Below are 15,037 nucleotides of genomic sequence, written 5' to 3'. Positions count from 1 at the left end.
ATTGGGGAGTTTGTATCTGAACTCTCTTCTCTTATTATCCAAAATCAGCAGGCTGAATGAATCACATCCTGAGGGATTGCTGCATGGACAAATGAAGTGCAATGAAAAAAAAGTCAAAGTGCATGGGGAGGCCGGGCACGGTGGCTCACGCCTGTAATCCCAGCACTTTGGGAGGCCAAGGTGGGCCAATCACCTGAGGTCAGGAGTTCGAGACCAGCTTGGCTAACGTGGCAAAATCCTGTCTCTACCAAAAATACAAAAATTAGCTGGGCATGGTGGCCAGCACCTGTAATCCCAGCTACTCGGGAGGCTGAGGCAGGAGAATCTCTTGAACCCAGGAAGCAGAGGTTGCAGTGAGCCGAGATCACGTCACTGCACTCCAGCCTGGGCAACAGAGCGAGACTCCGTCTCAAAAAAAAAAAAAGAAAAGAAAAAAAAATGCATGGGGAGAGACTGTAACCAAGGGACCTGCCTTCAGAAACTAGGAAGGCTATATGAGGAAGCAACATAGGACCTGAGGGAAAAGCCCTCCAAACAGAGAGAACGGCAAGTGCAAATGTGTGACATGGCAAGAGCGTGGTGCTTATGAGGCATTGAAAGAAGGCAGAGTGGCACGAGTCCATTTGGGCAGAGGAACAAGGAAGTGAGACCAGGCAGACCTAGGTGAGGCAGGACCTTGAAGTCAGGCTAAGGATTCTGGTTTCTATTCTGGGTGCAATGAGAAGTCATGAAAGGCTGGCCGGGAGTGGTGGCTCATGCCTGTAATCCCAGCACTTTGGGAGGCTGAAGCAGGTAGATCACTTGAGGTCAGGAATTCGAGACCAGCCTGACAAACATGGTAAAACAATGTCTGTACTAAAAATACAAAAATTAGCCAGGCATGGTGATGCGCACCTGTAATCCCAGCTTCTGAAGAGGCTGAGGCAGAATAATTGCTTGAACCTAGGAGGTGGAGGTTGCAGTGACCTGAGATCTCACCACTGCACTCCAGCCTGGGTGACAGAACAAGACACCATCTCAAAAAAAAAAAAAAAAAGAAGAGGAGGTCATGAAAGGGTAGGTGTGGCTGTTACTAAATGGATCATTCAACTAAGGGTGTGGAGAATGGATGTGGTTGGAAGGGTGTGGAGAATGGATGTGGTTTGAAGGGTGTGGAGAATGGATGTGGTGTGAAGGTGTGGAGAATGGATGTAGTGTGAAGGGTGTGGAGAATGGATGTAGTGTGAAGGGTGTGGAGAATGGATGGAGTGTGAGGGGTGTGGAGAATGGATGGGGTGGGAAGGGTGTGGAGAATGGATGGGGTGGGAAGAGTATGGAGAATGAATGCGGTGTGAAGCGTGTGGAGAATTGATGGGCTGTGAAGCATGTGGAGAATGGATGGGGTGAGAAGGGTATGGAGAATGGATGGGGTATGGAGAATGGATGGGGTGTTAGGGGTGTGGAGAATGGATGGGGTGTGAAGCATGTGGAGAATGGATGGGGTGTGAAGCGTGTGGAGAATGGATGGGGTGTTAGGGGTGTGGAGAATGGATGGGGTGTGAAGCGTGTGGAGAATGGATGGGGTGTGAAGCATGTGGAGAATGGATGTGGTGTGAAGGTGTGGAGAATGGATGTAGTGTGAAGGGTGTGGAGAATGGATGTAGTGTGAAGGGTGTGGAGAATGGATGGAGTGTGAGGGGTGTGGAGAATGGATGGGGTGGGAAGGGTGTGGAGAATGGATGGGGTGGGAAGAGTATGGAGAATGAATGCGGTGTGAAGCGTGTGGAGAATGGATGGGGTGTGAAGCATGTGGAGAATGGATGGGGTGTGAAGCATGTGGAGAATGGATGGGTGTTAGGGGTATGGAGAATGGATGGGGTGTTAGGGGTGTGGAGAATGGATGGGGTGTGAAGCATGTGGAGAATGGATGGGGTGTGAAGCGTGTGGAGAATGGATGGGTGTTAGGGGTGTGGAGAATGGATGGGGTGTGAAGCGTGTGGAGAATGGATGGGGTGTGAAGCATGTGGAGAATGGATGGGGTGTGAAGCATGTGGAGAATGGATGGGGTGTGAAGCGTGTGGAGAATGGATGGGGTGTGAAGGGTGTGGAGAATGGATGGGGTGTGAAGCGTGTGGAGAATGGATGGGGTGTGAAGCATGTGGAGAATGGATGGGGTGTGAAGCATGTGGAGAATGGATGGGGTGTGAAGTGTGTGGAGACTGGATGGGGTGAGAACGGTGTGAAGAATGGATGGGGTGGGAAGGGTGTGGAGAATGGATGGGGTGGGAAGGGTGTGGAGAATGGATGGGGTGAGAAGGGTGTGGAGAATGGATGGGGTGGGAAGCATGTCGAGAATGGATGGGGTGTGAAGGGTGTGGAGAATGGATGGGGTGAGAAGGGTGTGGAGAATGGATGGGGTGTGAAGCATGTGGAGAACAGATGAGGTGTGAAGCGTGTGGAGAACGAATGGGATGAGAAGCGTGTGGAGAATGGATGGGGTGTGAGAGGTGTGGAGAATGGATGGGGTGTGAGGGGTGTGGAGAATGGATGGGGTGTGAAGCGTGTGGAGAATGGATGGGGTGTTAGGGGTGTGGAGAATGGATGGGGTGTGAAGCGTGTGGAGAATGGATGGGGTGTGAAGCGTGTGGAGAATGGATGGGGTGTGAAGCATGTGGAGAATGGATGGGGTGTGAAGTGTGTGGAGACTGGATGGGGTGAGAACGGTGTGAAGAATGGATGGGGTGGGAAGGGTGTGGAGAATGGATGGGCTGGGAAGGGTGTGGAGAATGGATGGGGTGGGAAGGGTGTGGAGAATGGATGGGGTGGGAAGCGTGTGGAGAATGGATGGGGTGTGAAGGGTGTGGAGAATGGATGGGGTGTGAAGGGTGTGGAGAATGGATGGGGTGTAAGGGGTGTGGAGAATGGATGGGGAGTGAAGCGTATGGAGAATGGATGGGGTGTTAGGGGTGTGGAGAATGGATGGGGTGTGAAGCATGTGGAGAACAGATGAGGTGTGAAGCGTGTGGAGAACGAATGGGATGAGAAGCGTGTGGAGAATGGATGGGGTGTGAGGGGTGTGGAGAATGGATGGGGTGTGAGGGGTGTGGAGAATGGATGGGGTGTGAGGGGTGTGGAGAATGGATGGGGTGTGAGGGGTGTAGAGAATGGATGGGGTGTAAAGGGTGTGGAGAATAGATGGGGTGTGAAGCGTGTGGAGAATGGATGGGGTGTGAGGGGTGTGGAGAATGGATGGGGTGTGAAGCACATGGAGAATGGATGGGGTGTGAAGCATGTGGAGAATGGATGGAGTGTGAGGGGTGTGGAGAATGGATGGGGTGGGAAGGGTGTGGAGAATAGATGGGGTGTGTAGCGTGTGGAGAATGGATGGGGTGTGAGGGGTGTGGAGAATGGATGGGGTGAGAAGCAGGTGGAGAATGGATGGGGTGTGAAGCATGTGGAGAATGGATGGGGTGTGAGGGGTGTGGAGAATGGATGGGGTGAGAAGGGTGTGGAGAATGGATGGGGTGTGAAGGGTGTGGAGAATGGATGGGGTGTGAAGCGTGTGGAGAATGGATGGGGTGTGAGGGGTGTGGAGAATGGATGGGGTGTGAAGCACGTGGAGAATGGATGGGGTGTGAAGCATGTGGAGAATGGATGGGGTGTGAGGGGTGTGGAGAATGGATGGGGTGAGAAGGGTGTGGAGAATGGATGGGGTGTAAGGGGTGTGGAGAATGGATGGGGAGTGAAGCGTATGGAGAATGGATGGGGTGTTAGGGGTGTGGAGAATGGATGGGGTGTGAAGCATGTGGAGAACAGATGAGGTGTGAAGCGTGTGGAGAACGAATGGGATGAGAAGCATGTGGAGAATGGATGGGGTGTGAGGGGTGGGGTGTGGAAATGGATGGGGTGTGAGGGGTGTGGAGAATGGATGGGGTGTGAGGGGTGTGGAGAATGGATGGGGTGTGAGGGGTGTGGAGAATGGATGGGGTGTGAGGGGTGTGGAGAATGGATGGGGTGTGAAGCGTGTGGAGAATGGATGGGGTGTGAGGGGTGTGGAGAATGGATGGGGTGTGAAGCACGTGGAGAATGGATGGGGTGTGAGGGGTGTGGAGAATGGATAGGGTGAGAAGCAGGTGGAGAATGGATGGGGTGTGAAGCACGTGGAGAACGGATGGGGTGTGAGGGGTGTGGAGAATGGATGGGGTGAGAAGCGTGTGGAGAACAGATGAGGTGTGAAGCGTGTGATGAACGAATGGGATGAGAAGCATGTGGAGAATGGATGGGGTGTGAGGGGTGTGGAGAATGGATGGGGTGTGAGGGGTGTGGAGAATGGATGGGGTGTGAGGGGTGTGGAGAATGGATGGGGTGTGTGGGGGTGTGGAGAATGGATGGGGTGTGAGGGGTGTGGAGAATGGATGGGGTGTGAGGGGTGTGGAGAATGGATGGGGTGTGAAGCACGTGGAGAATGGATGGGGTGTGAGGGGTGTGGAGAATGCATAGGGTGAGAAGCAGGTGGAGAATGGATGGGGTGTGAAGCATGTGGAGAACGGATGGGTGTGAGAAGGGTGTGGAGAATGGATGGGGTGAGAAGGGTGTGGAGAATGGATGGGGTGTGAAGGGTGTGGAGAATGGATGGGGTGAGAAGCGTGTGGAGAATGGATGGGGTGTGAAGGGTGTGGAGAATGGATGGGGTGTGAAGGGTGTGGAGAATGGATGGGGTGAGAAGCGTGTGGAGAATGGATGGGGTGTGAAGGGTGTGAAGAATGCATGGGGTGTGAAGGGGTGTGGAGAATGGATGGGGTGGGAAGCATGTGGAGAATGGATGGGGTGTGAGGGGTGTGGAGAATGGATGGGGTGTGAAGCATGTGGAGAACGGATGGGGTGTGAGGGGTGTGGAGAATGGATAGGGTGAGAAGCAGGTGGAGAATGGATGGGGTGTGAAGGGTGAGCATGTGAGGATGCAGGAGTCCAGTTGTGCAAAAAGCCCAGGGAAATGTGACAGTGGCTTGGAGCGGTTTGGTGACAGCAGGGACGGAGAGTTGTGGATGAATCTGAGAGAATTTGGAGATATTGCACCAGGAGGCATGTGGGTATCAATGAACTACATGAAAGGATGTCCAAGTTCTTCTTCAGTTGAGCCGAGGTTAGAAACCATGAATCTATCGTGACCCGAATCAGCATTGTTTCAGACAGGATGACTTTCTCCCATGCTGACTCTGGGCCAAGACTATGAGAACCGCCTTCTGTTCCAAAAAGTACACAGAGACTTCAGACATGAAGCCACTAAAAGACAGAAAAAGTGAGGACATTTTTAAGACATTAGCGTCTATTGGGGGGATGCACAGACTCTGGAGTGAGTTGGGCCCGAGCTGAAATCTGCAACCTTGGGTAAGTGGAATGAGTTCTCTGAGCTGCTGTCTTTGTCCATAATGTGAAGGTAACATGTACCTTATGAGGTCACTGTGAGAATTTGAGGCAAATGTGTGTGAAGCTCTGGGCACACACTAGGTCCTCCATAATTGTCAGCTCTTTTTACAATAATTCCTACCTTGCTCAAAGGACCAAAATCTTGTCTCATCGATCTAAGCAAGCAGAACCACGTTGGAGTTCTGTGAGCCCTTCCTCTGTGGGAAAAGCCAAAATGACACTGAGGGTGGGGGAAAGGGAAGGGAGGCAGTGGCCACTTGGTCTAGGAAAATGGTGAGCCCACTTGCCTAAGAAATAAAGCCATGTGGATGTAAAGGATGTGCCTGAACTTAAAAGAAGTAAACACCAGCTGCCCATTTGACATGGCCTCCTTTCATTTTTGCGGGGGCTCCCCGTTTGATGTGGCTCTGGGACCCAGCCGGCCCCAGGTGGCAGAGCAGCCTCCACTGGCTCGTAAATACCCAGGGCTACCCCAGATGACACACCGTCTTCAGCAAAGAGAAGGGACGGGGGAAGGCGAAAGGAAGGCAGAAGGTAGTAAGGAATAGGAAAAAAAAAAGAGCCATACATTCTTTATATCAGCAATGATGTATCCAAAAATAAAATCAAGAAAACAATCCTGGGGAGGCTGAGGTGGGTGGATCATTTGAGGTCATGAGTTTGAAACCAGCCTGGCCAACATGGTGAAACCCCATCTCTACTAAAAAAATAAAAATTAAAAATTAAAAAAATTAGCCAGGCATTGTGGCGGGTTCCTGTAATCCCTGCTACTCGGGAGGCTGAGGCAGGAGAATTGCTTGAACATGGGAGGTGGAGGCTGCAGTGAGCCAAGATCGTGACATTGTACTCCAGCCTGGGCAACAAGAACAAAACTCTGAAAAAAAAAAAAAAATGCAAGAGAAAGGAAGGGAGAGACAGAGGGAGAGAGGGAGAGAGGGAGGGCGGGAGAGAGGGAGGGCGGGAGGGAGGGAGGGAGGGAGGAAGGAAGGAAGGAAGGAAGGAAGGAAGGAAGGAAGGAAGGAAGGAAGGAAGGAAGGAAGGAAGGAAGGAAGGAAAGAAGGAAGGGAGGAAGGAAACAATCCTATTTACAATAACATCAAAAAGATACTCTTTTTTCAAGTCATAGACGAGTAAATACTCTGTTCACTTGGATGAGACATTTAGGTATCAGAAACCCCAAAGCCCTTTCCAAAAATGCCTTCCCTTTCTTGGCCAATCTTTGCCATTTCTGATATCGTTGCCCCCATCATCACGTGCGAGAATCCATGACCGCTCCCTATAGAAGGAAGCCACGAGCTGGAACAGTGGCCTCAGGTGCCTGCAGCCAGGTTTAGTTTTTGAAACCATGTCTTTCAGTGACTTAAAAAACCTGGGTCAAATTCTAAAAATTGTAAAGTCTGACAGTAGATTATGTTTGTAAGGGTAACTTATTCCAGCACACCCAGCTGGGAAGGTCAATACAAGGAAGCAACATTAAACAGGACCTGAAGGAAAAGCACTCCAAGCACAGGGAATGGCACGTGCAAAATTCATGACATGGCAAGAGCGTGTAAGGCACTGAAAGGCAGAGTGGTGCAAGTCCAGCTGGGCAGGGGAACAAGGAAGTGGGACCAGGCAGGCCTCGGTGAGGTGGGACCTTGAGATCAGGCGAAGGATTTGGGTTTCTCTTCGGGGTAAAATGAGAAGTCATGAAAGGCTGTACCTTTGCAATGTTACCGCAGAGCAGAAAGGCAGCTCTCTTCCCATTTCATAGCTGGAAAGTACGGCACAGAGAGGTTAAGTGACCTCTGCTGAGTCACATCCCGGCACAGGGGCGAAGCTAAGAAGCCACATCCCCTGACTCCAACTGGAAAGAATCCCTGCTGGGTCAAGGCAAGAAATGTGTTCCTTCAGACTGCAGTAATTTCCCAGGGCTGCTATAACAAAGTGCCACAAACTTGGTGGCTTAATACAATAGAAATGTATTCCTTCATGGTTCTGGAGACCACAAGTCCAAAATCAAGATGTTGGCAGACCCATGCCCTCTCTGAGGCCTCTAGAGAAGGATCCTTTCTTGTTTCTTCCAGCTTCTGGTGGCTCCTGACATTCCTTGGCTCGTGGGAGCATCACTCCAGACTCTGCCTCCATTATCACATGGTCTTATGTGTGTTTCTGTGCCTCTTCTCCTCTTATAATAAGGACACTAGTCATACTGGATTAAGGGCACACTGTCCTTTAATATGACTTCTTTTTTTTTTTTTTTCTTTTTGAGACAAGAGTCTTGCTCTGTAGCCCAGGCTGTGGTGCAGTGGCATGATCTTGGCTCACTGCAAACTCTGCCTCCCAGGTTCAAGCAATTCTCCTGCCTCAGCCTCCTGAGTAGCTGGGATTACAGGCACCCGCCACCACGCCCGGCTAATTTTTTGTGTTCTTTACTAGAGACAGAGTTTCACCATCCTGGCCAGGCTGGTCTCAAACTCCTGACCTCGTGATCCACCTGCCTTGGCCTCCCAAAGTGCTGGAATTACAGGCAGGAGCCACTGCACCCAGCTGACTTCGTCTTAACTAACTATACCTGCAATGCCCCTATTTCCAAGTCAAGTCACATTCTGAGGTTCCAGGAAGGACATGAATTTGAGGGGGACACTATCAACTCAGCGCACTGACTAAGCAGATGTTTATGAAATATAGGCCCGAATTCAATAAGGGCTGAGAGCACTGACCAACTAAAGTATAGAACCTTTTGCAGCAGAACTCTTGGTTGACCCCCAATATCCATTCACTGTCTTCCTTTAGAATAAAGTAAACACAAGTTTCTTTTACATGACCACGCAGAACAAAGACTACCTTTCCCAGCCTCCCCTGCAGACAGAAATGGCTGGAGCTAAGTGAGATTTAAGCAAAAGTGATGGATCCAAGGGGAATGCCCTCGCTGGACCTCTCTCCCTCTCCCCACTGGCAGGAGGGCGGACATGGTGGTGAGCCATCTTCAACAAGTGGCATGCTTACATGAGAAAAATATGTTCTGCGGCTTCTTCAAGCCATAGGAACACATTTGTCTTCTAGCAACAGGAGGTAAACAGAATCAAAAGTTCATGTAGCCATTTTCAGTCCAAACAGGTTTTCCTAGTGGCAAAAACCTCCAAACATACTACCTGCTACCTAAGAATGCAAGACTTTTTTAAAGCTTATTATATATTTTTTACCTCTTGCCTCTCTTGGTTCTGTTATTCATCAGAAAAACAAGATCTGATACCTATCTTGGATAACAGCATCTTCAGTTTTCTTTGAGAACCACCCTCTCCCACTCCCAGCCTTACTCTCAAACTGGGCATGTGATCGCAGCCACACCAATGAGATTTGCTCACTCAACACATCTTTATTGAACACTTGCTGTAAGACAGGCACCGTTGTAGGAGCTGGGGATGACAGTAAACAAAATATAAAAATCCCTGCCCTTAAGAACTTTACATTCCAGGGCTTTTGTGGAAACTGCTGGAAAAAAGAAGTACACTCTCTTTCTACTGGGACTGCTCAAAGGCTGGGATGGAGGCCGGAACCACCGGCAGCCATCTTGCCACTATGAGGAGACAGACACAGCACGAACAATCACATCCTAGGGTGCTTGGACTCTGCCACACTGAGTTTGGCTCAGTTTCCTGAGCCAAAAAAAAAAGGGGGGGGCACTTTTTTTTGCTTAAACCAATTTGAATTAGGTTGGGAAAGGAAGGAGTTGCATCCAATTCCTACCAATACCTTAAGAGTCCCTCAGAAAGATATCTGAGGCAAGTTTGGAAATGCCAAGTAAAGACAGGTGACTCTTTTGAAAATGGCTTTTCCTTGGGCATGCCTTGGAAATGCACTGTTTAAAGGCTCCTACCATGTTATCATTTCCAGTTTTAAAAACCTCCTTTTCAATAACTCCCTAGAATGAAGGCACCAGTTCACTGCCTCTTCCACTATGCGTTAAGAACTAAACCATGTCATCACATTCCCCAAAATGACCAGAGACTAGATGGTTCCAATCACCTCCTGAAAGTCTTGAAATTGCCTGCTGCTGCCGCCGATGGCCACAGGGAACACCACTCTTATTTCCCAAAAGGCCAAATCCCACCGGTTTTCCTCAAGCTAGTGACTGTGTCCCAACATTTCTGATCATTGCTTTCCTTCCCAGGCAAGCACCTCCATGCTCTGGGGCCCCGTGAATACTTAGCTGTTAACAGGAACAGCCTGAACTAGACTTACAGATAACCGAAGCTAATTGACCACATCCTACTTAACAGGAAACCTAATAGACAGCTATTTTAGACTTATTCTCACTTCCCCTCATCTGCTTCCACCTCAGCACTCTGTTGCTGGGAAGTCAGGGTGTACATAAAAGAGACTATGGGGAAGGGGTCAGTGGAGGCTCCAGAGTGCAGATATAAAAAGGCTTAGGGACGTGGACCTGGTGGAAGAGAGGTGCTGGCACTGCATTCGCATGGCAAACGTCGCATTTTTACTCACAGTGTATTTTGGGGTCATCTGGTATGGGCTAGTAGAAATCATTTTTTAATGTTTAAGAAATGAAAATAATAAAATTAAAATATACCCAGGCCTTCCTTCCTTCTGGAGAGATAAGTAACAGAAATATTATACAGGAAGCTCCATCTGCCGTGTGTGTGTGTGTGTGTGTGTGTGTGTGTGTGTGTGTGTGTGTGTGTGTTTAACTATCAGCAATGTCTTTCACTTTTGCAAGAGGAAAGATACAGTTTGCGTTATGGGTTTGGTTTAGTTTTTCTCTCCCTGTCTCCCACCCCCACTTCCTGTTAGGGGGGTTGTTTCCCAAACTTGAGAGCACCATTAACACAGAGCTCCCTGAAGAGGCTTCATTCTCAGGATGCTGCCAGCCATCGCCCTTCTAAGAGTCACAGGAGCCACGTGAAGAGCTCTTAGGCCTTCTCACTAAATGAACTTCCTCGTAACTGAATTCCTTTCTCCCATCAGTTGAGGACCATTGAGTGCACAATGTTTCCTAGAGCTATCATTGTGTCTTCCCAACTGTAGAGCGATTGTCCCTTTTCCTTTCAGCTCAAGGATCATTCCTTGTCTTCATCCATTTGGACCACTGTATCAAAATATCTTGCACTAGGTGGCTTGTAAACTACAGAAATTTATTGCTCACAGTTCTGGAGGCTGGAAAGTCCAAGATCAAGGCACTGGCAGATTTGGTGTCTGCAGAGGCCCCACTTCCTGGTTCTCACTGTGTCCTCCCACGGCACGAGGGGTAAGGGTCTCTCTGGGGTATCTTTTATAAGGGCACTAATCCCATTCATGAGGACTCCCTCATGACCTAATCACGTCCCAAAGACCACCACCTTCTAAGGGCCTCATACTGGGGAGTAGGTTTCAACCTATAAATTAGGGAGAGAGGCAGCATTCAGACAATAGGGTTTCTCCATATGTTTTTCCTCCTCAATCACAAAAAGAAATTTTCCTCACAGATGCTAGCCCACGCTTTGCAGAGAGAAGTTCTCATTAGAGCACTTTGAGTCAGATGAGCCAGGGCATCCCAGCCCCACCGATAACTCGCTATGTTACCTTAAGTTAATTACAAAACTTCTCTGAGTCCCACCTAAAAATGAGGATAAGGCCAGTCCTCCTCGCCAGGCTGTGGAGAAGACTAAATGATTTAACACCTGTAACGGGTACCTAGTGAGTAGCAGTGAAAATGTATCTTTTCATTTAATTTGAATCCTAAGGATGATCTATTATAGGACTCTTGGACAGGCACTGAGGGTATGGAGGTGGATTTACAGCAAGCTACTTGTCCATTCATGAATCTCCCTATCCCTGGAAACCCATTAATAAAATACTTTGTGACATCTGAAGAAAGTTCTGTTCTCTTCCCAGATACCAAGTGAAACCTCTCCTTACCTTCCTTGGCTCATTCATTCAGACATGCAAGCATGTATTCAACAAACATTTATTTTATTACAAGTCTGTCATACGCCAGGGACTGGGGACACAGTTTGTGGCCTCCAGAAGCCTATAATCTAGTGTGGGCCCAAAACTCAATGAAAGCATGAATGTTGAGATACAGGAAGGCTTCATCAGGAATCTGGATGGCAGCTTAATCAAAGGAGCTGAGATATAGTAAGATGGACATTTTCACACACTACTGGTTGGAGCATCAATAGATACAATCTTCTAGAAAATAATTTGGCTACACTTATCAAGAGCCTTCAAAGGTTTATAACCTGTGAATTCCCCCTCTGAAATTTTATTTGAAAGAGACATTAAGAAACTCAGATAAAAGTTTAGTTTACAAAAAAAAAAAAAAAAAGGCATTTTTTAAAAGGAGAAATCTTTTTCAAAAATGTTCAACGAAGGAGAATGGCAAAATGAAAATACATCCATCTGATGGAATATTACAGTGCTGTCAGAGACAACTGAATGACATGAGAAAATGCCCATGATTCGGTGCTACATGGGAAAAGCAAAATACACTATAATATAAGCCTGATGATTTCATCTTCGTAAATATATATACACATATATATTACATATTTTACATATATGTGTATATATTATATATGTGTATATTATAATACATATTATGTCACGTGTGTATACTATATTATGTATATTGCATATATGTGTGATATATGCTATTATATATAACATATGTAATGTATGTTATATACACGTATTTACATATTATAATATATACATATATGTAAGTATGTTACAAGTATTACATATATGTATATATTTGTAAATATATATTATATACATTTACAATTATATATTAGGGATAACTTTTTAAAATATATCTTTGTAAATATATTTTTTATATATATATGGGACCTACTTCTAAAAAAAGTTATATATATATACACATATATGGAACCTACTTTCAAAAAAATTCATCCCTAATCCCTGCTACCCAGGAAAAATCTCTTGACCTTCTGGTCTATTTTTCCATGGATATATATAAATAAATATATATATATATGCATATATATGGCAGGGATTGGGGTGACTTTTTTTGGAAGTAAGCCTCTTTTTTCAAAATTCTCTATAATACACTTGAATTAATTTCATAATCAGAAATATATATATATATAAAAAATACTGCTTTACTCTGAGGCATCATGGGGCAGGGGAGGGAGATGATGGTAAAGGAGCCAGTGGGGCCACCAACCTTGCCCCTTGATAAATTTTATGCCAAGAACATGAGCTCTATTAAGATAGGGATCATTGTCTGTTTTGTCCCCTGCTGTTTCCCTAGCACAGGAACAGTCCTGGCACAAACGGCAGCCATTCAACAAATGCTTGTTAAATAACTGAACAAATGACCAGAGCCCAGCTCAAATATTCCTTCTTCTGTCAAGTTCCCTGACCTCCCTAAACTAATTACTCCTTTTTTTTCCCTAGCCGCCCATAGCCATTATTATAAAGCATTACAGCTAACAATTACAGGTCTGTCACCACTTGCTAAATTGCAAGTTATTTGCAGGCAGGAACTAAGTCTTACTTAGATTTGTCTCTTTAGTCAGATAAATATTTGGTCGATAAATGTTTGAGTGCTGGATGAAGGGGTGGACAGATGTCAGACTGTTCATACTGCATGAACAGTAATTATTCATTTTAATTATGATTTAACCCTCATGTAAATGTGTATTGATTTTGAGAACTGCTAATAGCATCAGCCCTGAGTCGGGAAGAGACCTTAGAAATAGTCTAAGTAGTCAACTGCAAAATTGTTGGTTTTGGCCCTGAAGTACTTTATTCTAACAAAATTTTATTGAGAACCCCAAAATATGAAACAGATAAGCAAGGAACCACTCTGATTGGGGTGGGGTTTACTGGGACCCCCTAGCCCCCTCGAAGGACCTACCCCTATGCTTGGGCTTAAAGGAGTAGTTTGAAAACTGCCAACATCTATATTTGTTAGTAACACATGTGGGGTCCCCAAAAGCGGGTAGAAGAAACCGGTCAAGAACCCAAGATCCCTGATGCCCCACCCAATGCCTACCCAATGCCCTTTCTACTTTGTTGGAGTTTTATAACAGATCGAACACTCAGCAATGACCTCTGTGTTCCTAATCCATTCCTTGTTTATTTCCTATGAAAATAAAAAAGGAATGTTGCTGTGACTTTCTAATGACAACATCCTGCACATCCCTCAAATCTCATTTGCAGGAAGACACTTACTATCAGCCCTGGATTTATTTTTTAAAATCTCATTTTGCTTTTACAGTCACAGGAAACAAAGTCAGCATAAGCCTTGAAAGAATTCTCTGCAGAGTCCCAAGAAAGAGCCCTGAGCCACTCCCCTCCTAAATGCAATGGATTATCCTAAAGTGAGCAAGGCCACTATTCCTAGTTAATATTTTTAAGCACGTAATTGTCATTCGGATGATGGCTCACACTCTCGCAACAAAAGCTGTTTTATTACAATTAACTAAAAGATTGCCTGTTCAGTTACTGATCTCAAACCTGCACTTCCATTTTTGAACAGCAAAATTATACAGAAAACCCTACTTATAATGAAACCTTGGCTCTTAAAGGATTTCACTATCTAATTCTTCCAATTGCAAAATAATCTCCATTCCAATACCTTTGCATAGGCTTCCAATAATAAGTACTACCTCAATTAGACCTTCAAATCCCTAATCCCTAAATCGTTATAAGTTTGCAAGCATAAATCCAGAAACCCTTTTAGCTTGCCTATCCACGTGCCCCCTTTAAAACACGCTGCATATCTGTGATTACATTATATTACTTTCTTTTTCAATTAAGCCTTTGGAAGAGCTCTCCCTGTCGTAATGGTGGTGTTGGTGGTGGTGGTGGTGGTGGTGGTGGTGATGTTTGAACGGAAAATAAAGGGGATCAAAGGTGGTGAGATGCCCCTATGAGAAAACCAGCTCTCGATTATTCATCGACAGGCGTCAAGTGCTACAGTCTCGCAGAGAAAATACAGGCAGCCCTCAGCTTTGTACCAAGCACAATGGCCCCCAGAAGTGATTGTGAAAGCCACAGAGAGATGCCTTTTCATAGGGTGTATGAGCTCTACAATAGCCCCATGCCCTCTCCCACAGCCCAGGAAGGGGAGCCTAAAAAAGAGGCAGCCTTTTGATTTAAAGAGGACACAGGGCAGCATCTTTCAGGGGGACAATGCACTCAGACCCCACATACAGTGCACTTGGGTCTGACATCCAGGAGGAAGCAGCAGACTTTGTTCTCCATCCTTCACTGCTCATCTCTAGGGCAGCCCAACAGCTGCAGCCTGACCCGGATACACCCACGAGCTCCCACTGAAGCAAGAAACTCTCTTCCCTGGGACGATTTACACACTTTCCCTTTCTCCCACCACTGCTTCCAGGGCCCTCTGAGGGTGAAGCTAGGGCACCATTAGCAACTGAGAGACTGAAATTTAACCCCCATGTCCTATAATTTTGGCCCAAGCAACGCAAAACAGAGGAGTTTCAAATCCCACTACAGAATGCTTTTAAGCTCTTTCTTACTTTGCACTTTAGTCGTTCATGAATAATCTTCTTGCCTCCCATTAAATGACGGTAATAGAAACGATTTCCAAATGGCCCCGAGTTCATTTTGAGAAAGTGAGTTTGAAACTACTGCCTTTCTAATGAAACAAGAGAGTTTA

At 46.6% G+C, this 15,037-nt stretch overlaps 2 protein-coding genes across 7 annotated transcripts in view; one reads left to right on the top strand and one right to left on the bottom strand.

Moving 5' to 3' along the window:
* The window catches only part of LOC126930917 (protein BRAWNIN), a 732,366-nt gene that overhangs the window by 183,897 nt on the left and 533,432 nt on the right, over positions 1-15,037 (top strand). The window contains exon 1 of one of the 5 annotated variants that reach the window (XM_050748509.1): positions 9,064-9,067. The exons of the other annotated variants lie outside the window; for them this stretch is intronic. The gene's annotated coding sequence lies outside the window, so the exon portion shown is untranslated. Of the gene's footprint in view, positions 1-9,063; positions 9,068-15,037 lie in introns of those variants that run through there. 5 annotated transcript variants of the gene reach the window in all.
* CHST11 (carbohydrate sulfotransferase 11) overlaps positions 1-15,037 on the bottom strand; it is a 310,494-nt gene that overhangs the window by 279,023 nt on the left and 16,434 nt on the right. The window lies entirely within an intron of this gene.

The sequence above is a fragment of the Macaca thibetana genome, chromosome 11 (genome assembly GCF_024542745.1).
Source record: "Macaca thibetana thibetana isolate TM-01 chromosome 11, ASM2454274v1, whole genome shotgun sequence".
NCBI classification, from domain to species: domain Eukaryota; kingdom Metazoa; phylum Chordata; class Mammalia; order Primates; family Cercopithecidae; genus Macaca; species Macaca thibetana.
This window is presented reverse-complemented; position numbering and strand designations above follow the sequence as displayed.